Source organism: Cynocephalus volans, chromosome 9, assembly GCF_027409185.1.
Source record: "Cynocephalus volans isolate mCynVol1 chromosome 9, mCynVol1.pri, whole genome shotgun sequence".
In the NCBI taxonomy this organism is placed as follows: Eukaryota; Metazoa; Chordata; class Mammalia; order Dermoptera; family Cynocephalidae; genus Cynocephalus; species Cynocephalus volans.
This window is the reverse complement of record NC_084468.1, coordinates 59,368,957-59,374,978: the sequence shown is the minus strand read 5'-3', so window position 1 is coordinate 59,374,978 and position 6,022 is coordinate 59,368,957.

Sequence of the window (6,022 nt, the reverse complement as noted above, 5' to 3'; positions counted from 1 at the left end):
ATGCACTGACGGGGCTCCAGTGGATGTGGTAGTGGATATTTACAATGCGCCTTCTGTAGGATTCTTTTTTTCCTTGGTGAACAGCCTAACGCCTAAGCATCAGACCTGTGACCAGGTGTCCCTTTCACAAAAAACTCTTTTATATTGACAAAAACCTCTGTGGCTCTTGTCCAGCCTGTGTCCAGTCTGGTCTGGGTGCTCATTCTTACCAAGATAGCCCTTCTTTAGGAGAGCCCTGACCAGGAAAGAAATTAAGTTTGGGTGTGTCAGTTAGGTATGACAGAGAGGTGGCAAGTCAACAAGACACATGAAACATGAAATAACAGAAGCAGTTTATTACTTGCAGATGCAGAGAGAAGGGGGCAGCACATCTCACAGGGGCAATGGGAAGCGGGAGCCATTTAGGACATGCAATTTCAACTAGCAGGTGGGAAGCAAAAGAGAGAGTGAGGGACCTGTGGGCTGATGTCTTTTGGGGTTCAGAGCTCTACCCAAGCAAGTTTTCTGAAGGAGATTCTAAGTGATGGATTTAGAGTAAGCAGATTACAAACTCCATGTGCCTATCTGTGCAGTCCATGTGGGGTGACTGGGGTGAGTTAAGTAGGTTGGATCTAGCTGTCCCATAGAGAGGTGGTCACCAGGAGGCAGTTGTATGAGATAGATATCTGATCAACCACATTGAAAAACTGGGAGGAGGCAGAGACTAGAAACTATGTCAAGAATGACTAAGCTCTGTTTCTGATACGAGAAAGTCCAACTTGTATTCAAAATGGATGCCAAGGCAACATAAACTCATAAGAATTTAATAAACCTACTGATACTTCCAAGTATATCCTAAAGTGCTAGCTTAATAGTAAAAATTATATTGGTAAAGAAATATAACTCAATTCCTGATTATTCCACCTAGTATATTAAAGACGTTTTATTTTATTTTAATATACTTTTATTTTAGTGTGTGAGATATTAAGCAAAAGTATATAGGCCTTGGAATTACAAAGTCAAATATATGTCCCAATTCTAGGACAAGGAATCTAAATTCTAATCGGGGAGCTGGCAGGTTAGCTCAGTTGATTAGAGCACAGCCTTATAACACCAAGGACAAGGGTTCAGATCCTTGTACTGGCCAGCTGCGAAAAAAACCAAAAAAACAAAAAAACCACAAATAATGGGGGAAACAGACACTGTAAACCGGTAATAACAACACAGTGGAATATATGAAATAACAGCAGTATATAGATGGTTCCCGAGTTACGGTGGTTCTATTGAAGATTTTTCAGCTTTATGATGGTGCAAAATCTATATGCATTTAATAGAAGCCAAACTTCAAGTATTCATATAACCATTCTGTTTTTCATTTTCAATACAGAATACTATAAATTACATGAGATATTCATCATTTTATTATAAAATAGGCTTTGTGTTAGGTGATTTTGCCCAATTGTAAGCTAATGTAAGTTTTCTGGGCACATTTTAGGTAGGCTAGGCAAATCTGTGTTATTTGACAGGTTAGGTGTATTAAATGCATTTTGACATGATATTTTCAACTGGCAGTAGTTTTATGTGGACTTTACACCATTGTAAGTTGAGGAGTATCTGTATTCAAGATACAGAAATTGAAGAGGAGAGTAACTAATTTTGTCTAAGGGCCAATAGAAAGACTTTTCAGAGGATGTAACATTTGCACAAAATTTTGAGGAATGAATATAAGCTTTCCAGATAGACAAGGAAATTAAGGGTATCAGCTCAAAAACAGACATGCAAGTGCAACAGCTAGATGTGAAAGGGATGGATCTATGTTTGTTTGTTCTTTATTGATTTATTGATGGAGACTAAAGTTTAAGTGTGGTAGAAATAAAAGAAGAATCACAGAAGTTTAAATGTAAAATCCATAATAAAAATCTTCAAACTTTATCTTTTCGATCATAGGGTTGTGGTCAGGTTTAGAGTGATCACATTTGTAACTGGCAAGCAGAGGGTAGGAACTGACCTTGAAGATAGGGCAACTAATTTAAAGACTATTGCCATAGTACAGGATAATGATAAGGACATAAATTAGGGTAGATTTTGGGAGGCAATGATAATATTAATAATGACTACCATTTATTGTGTTTATCAACATACATATTGCACCCATCATCTTATTTCTCCATCATATTTCCTATAGTGTAGGTGAATTACTACCTCCATTTTAATATTAGGACATTGAAACTTAGGTTTATGATTTGTCCTGAGTCACACTGGTAGTAAACAGCAGACTTAACATATAAACTTTGAATCTGGAGACCTTATAGTCTTAACCACTAAGCTAGTTCATGAAGAGAAGCTGCTATTCTCTGGAATACTTAGAAGATAAAAACAATCCAATTTGTGAGTCAATTGGATGTGGAAGATTCAAAGAGAAGACAGATTCTAAAATAATTTCTAGATTTCTGATATGAGTAATAAGGTGAATGTAGTATCACTAAAATAATAAGTACATGGGAATCTAGGACAAGAATTTGTTCAGTGGAGAGCAGGACTATTGGGTTAAGTTTATGTTATGTTACTAAATTTGAGATACCTGAGGAACATCTGAGAAAAGATGAGCAATAGCAGTTTGTTATATAGGTCTGGACATCAGAAGATAAAACAAAATTAAAGATAAATGTACATTTTGGAGGTATCAGCTTTGGAGGGGACAAGCATTCAGATATAGCATTAGCCAAGGACTTTGCGTACATTTTGCACTTCACTCTCCGACACCTGTTGATATAGTGGGGAATGGAGCTGGAAAATCTGTTACTCTTTCACTTACTGGAAACGCTAACCTTTGTACAAGCTGCAAGAATAAGAAGAGATCTGTTTACATCAGATAAAACACTGGTAGTTAGAATCTGGTCAACGTTATTTAACTGAATACATACTAAAGAAGTTTCCAGAAACTTTTTCCACCAGGAAATTTTTTATTTTTTCCAGGAAGATTATATAAATCTCTTCTAGAATTCCCTCATCAGTATAGGTAAGTTTAATATAGGTGGTTATATTATAGAGCACAAAGAGCCTGTAGCTAATGGCATAAATTGTAAACCAGGTCAGTTTTGATGCAGCAGGGGCAGGATGGTGAAGGGATCGTCAACATATCACTGAGATTTTACGTAATTGATTTCACAAGTACTGATAATGTACTATGCGGCAATTTTGCCCCAAAACATTTTTCATCTTGATACTTGTTAATGTATTAGAGAAAAACTAAATTAAAAAAGAATTAAGATACTTGATTTGGAGTAAAAAGCCTGCATTTTCGTATCAGCCTCATAATTATTTCTTGTGGAAGGGACAAGCTCTAGGTAACTAGGAAGGAGCAAAGAAGCTAAGAGGGAAGCTGAGGCTTTGCCCAATACAACTGTGCAAAAAATAACCATGGACAAATTATGAAAGATATTAGGTAGCTGAGAAAACATTAGATACTTTGAAAAGTTAATCTCCAGGGAAAGCAATCAGATCATAAAGTAAATGTTAAAAATATTAAAATTATTTTTTCCCATATTGCTACTACTTCCCGGTAAAGGCTATTTGAGGGTGGGGGAAAGGAAGAAGGGGTTTGGGGAACATAAAAGTATCTGAGAGTTATCACATGCATTTATAAGCTTTCTGTTATGAGGCTGAGTTACTTTGGATAAATTTGCATCTGTTTTATGAAATTACTGTGTAGTAAAATGAATTGGATTTCAATCAGAAGCTAATTGTTAAATAGTTGAACAATGATCTTTTTAAATAAAAAGTATTTGAATGAGGTAGGGTTGGGTAGGTTTGAGAGAACTTGCACAAAGGAAGGTAAGAAATTGCACTTCAGAAAAGATACAGGTTAAAAAGTATACCTACTGACACCACAGACTGCTCATTTTCATTCTTGAGGAGAAGTTCAGGGACTTGGGAAGCCTTATAACTTAAGACTTGTTAGGTAGTCTCTGTTTTGCTAGAACTTTAGAACTAGTACTTTAAGGGAAAAAAAAATAACCACTTAGCTCATGCTAAATGGGAGTGAAGGGAGGGGTGGGGGCATGTTTTGGAGTAGGACTTGGGATATATTTCAAATTCTTACATTTTGTATACATGTCAGCTAAAAGGCAAATAAAAATGCCTTCATTTAAATCCCTGCTGAGAATATAAAATGGCATCATCTAGTTACAAATTAGTGTTAAAATGTTCTTTAGAGCAAGGTATCCAATGTATCTCTAAGGCTTAACTTACGTCAGGCTTGTTTCTTTTACCCTGTCCTTTTAGTCATTTAGTTCCTCTGCTGGATTCTGCCTCCCTCCCAACACATTCATTTTCTCTTAGTCTTGTGGTCTGCTGTAGATAATTTAGATAGAATAATGTAACCTATAATTTAAGAAAAGAAAGTACTAATTTAAACCACTCCTGATTTTACAGTTAAGAAAGTCCAGAGCTGAAGTGAATCATTGTGCAGTATATGCATGTATTGAAACAATGCACTGTACCCAACCAATATGTACAAGTAAATGTTAAAAAAAAAAAGTCCAGTGCTCTCACAGGGCTTGTTCAAATTCCCACTGCAATGAATTGGAGGCACTGCACTAAGGCACTATTCTCCTAACTCCAAAGACCAGTAACTTTATCACATATATTAGAAATCTGTGCCTGAGGAAATGCTGTACAAATTAGAACACAAATGAAAAGTACTAATGCTATTGCACATATGAATTCTTGGCTGGTATTTTTTTTCTTTTAGCATTTTGAATATATCGTTCCACTTTCTTCTGGCCTGTAGGGTTTTGGTTGAGAAATCTGCTGTTAGTTTGATGGGGGTTCCCATATAAATGATCTGACGCTTTTCTCTTGCTGCTTGTAGAATTCTCTCTTTGTCTTTGAGCTTTGTGAATTTATCTATAATATGTCTTGGGGAGGATCTTTTTGGGTTGAATCTATTTGGGGACCTTTGAGCTTCCTGGATCTGAAGGTCTGTATCTCGCCCTACACCTGGGAAGTTTTCTGTTATTCTTTCCTTGAGTAGGTTTTTGATACCTTTTCCTTTCTCCTACCTTTCAGGAATACCCACAATTTGGATGTTAGAGTGCTTGTGGTTGTCTGCTATCTCCCTTAGGTTTTCCTCATTATTTTTAATTCTTTCTTCCTTTTTTAAAATCTGCCTGGGTTATTTCAAAAAGATCATCTTCAAGCTCTGAAATTCTTCTGCTTGCTCTACCCTGCTGCTCAAGCTCTCAGTTGCATCTTTTATTTCATTGAGCGAGTCTTTCATTTCTAGAAGTTCTGCTATGCTCTTTTTTATGGTATTAATCCCTTTTGTAGATTTCCTCCTTCATATTCTGGATGTTTTTTCTTGTTTTGTTGTGTTTTCTAATTGAGTCTTCCTTTATTTCTTCAAGTTTTCTTAAGATCATTACTCGAAATTCTTTTTCAGACATTTCAAGGATTCCCTGTTCCTGGAGTCTGACTTCGTGGCATTACTCTATCCTTTCGGTGGTGTCATTTCTTGATTGTTTGTACTTCTAGTATTTTTTTCGCTGATGCTTGGTCATTTGGTAGGGGGTTTGCTTCTTCTAGTACACTGAGGTTGGCTGTAGAGTGGCCCTGGTTGCTACTGTGGGGGGTGAATTGTCTTTGCTTGACAGTAGGTGTGGTGGTGGTTATGTTAGACCACCTTGGTTCCTGTTCAAGACTCTGTGGTCATAGAATGGGCCCCTAGCACTGTGGAGTTCTGCTGGCCCCAACTCGGTGGATCGGATCCATAGGCTGGTACTCCCGCCTGGGTCTGAGGCAGGATGAGGGGGCCACGTGGAGCCATGCGTCTCCGCTGGCTGGTACCTGCAGGCTCACCTGTGCGATGAATGGTGCATATGAAAATAATTGTTCAAGACCTCATTAGTTTTTATTGTACTTTCTCTTCTTTCAGTGACTCAAACACACAGTACTGTAATCTGATGCTGCTGGATCTAGAATAACAACAGTACTATTAAAATATTGACATGTGTTTTGAATTTGATCGATGCTACACTTTGCT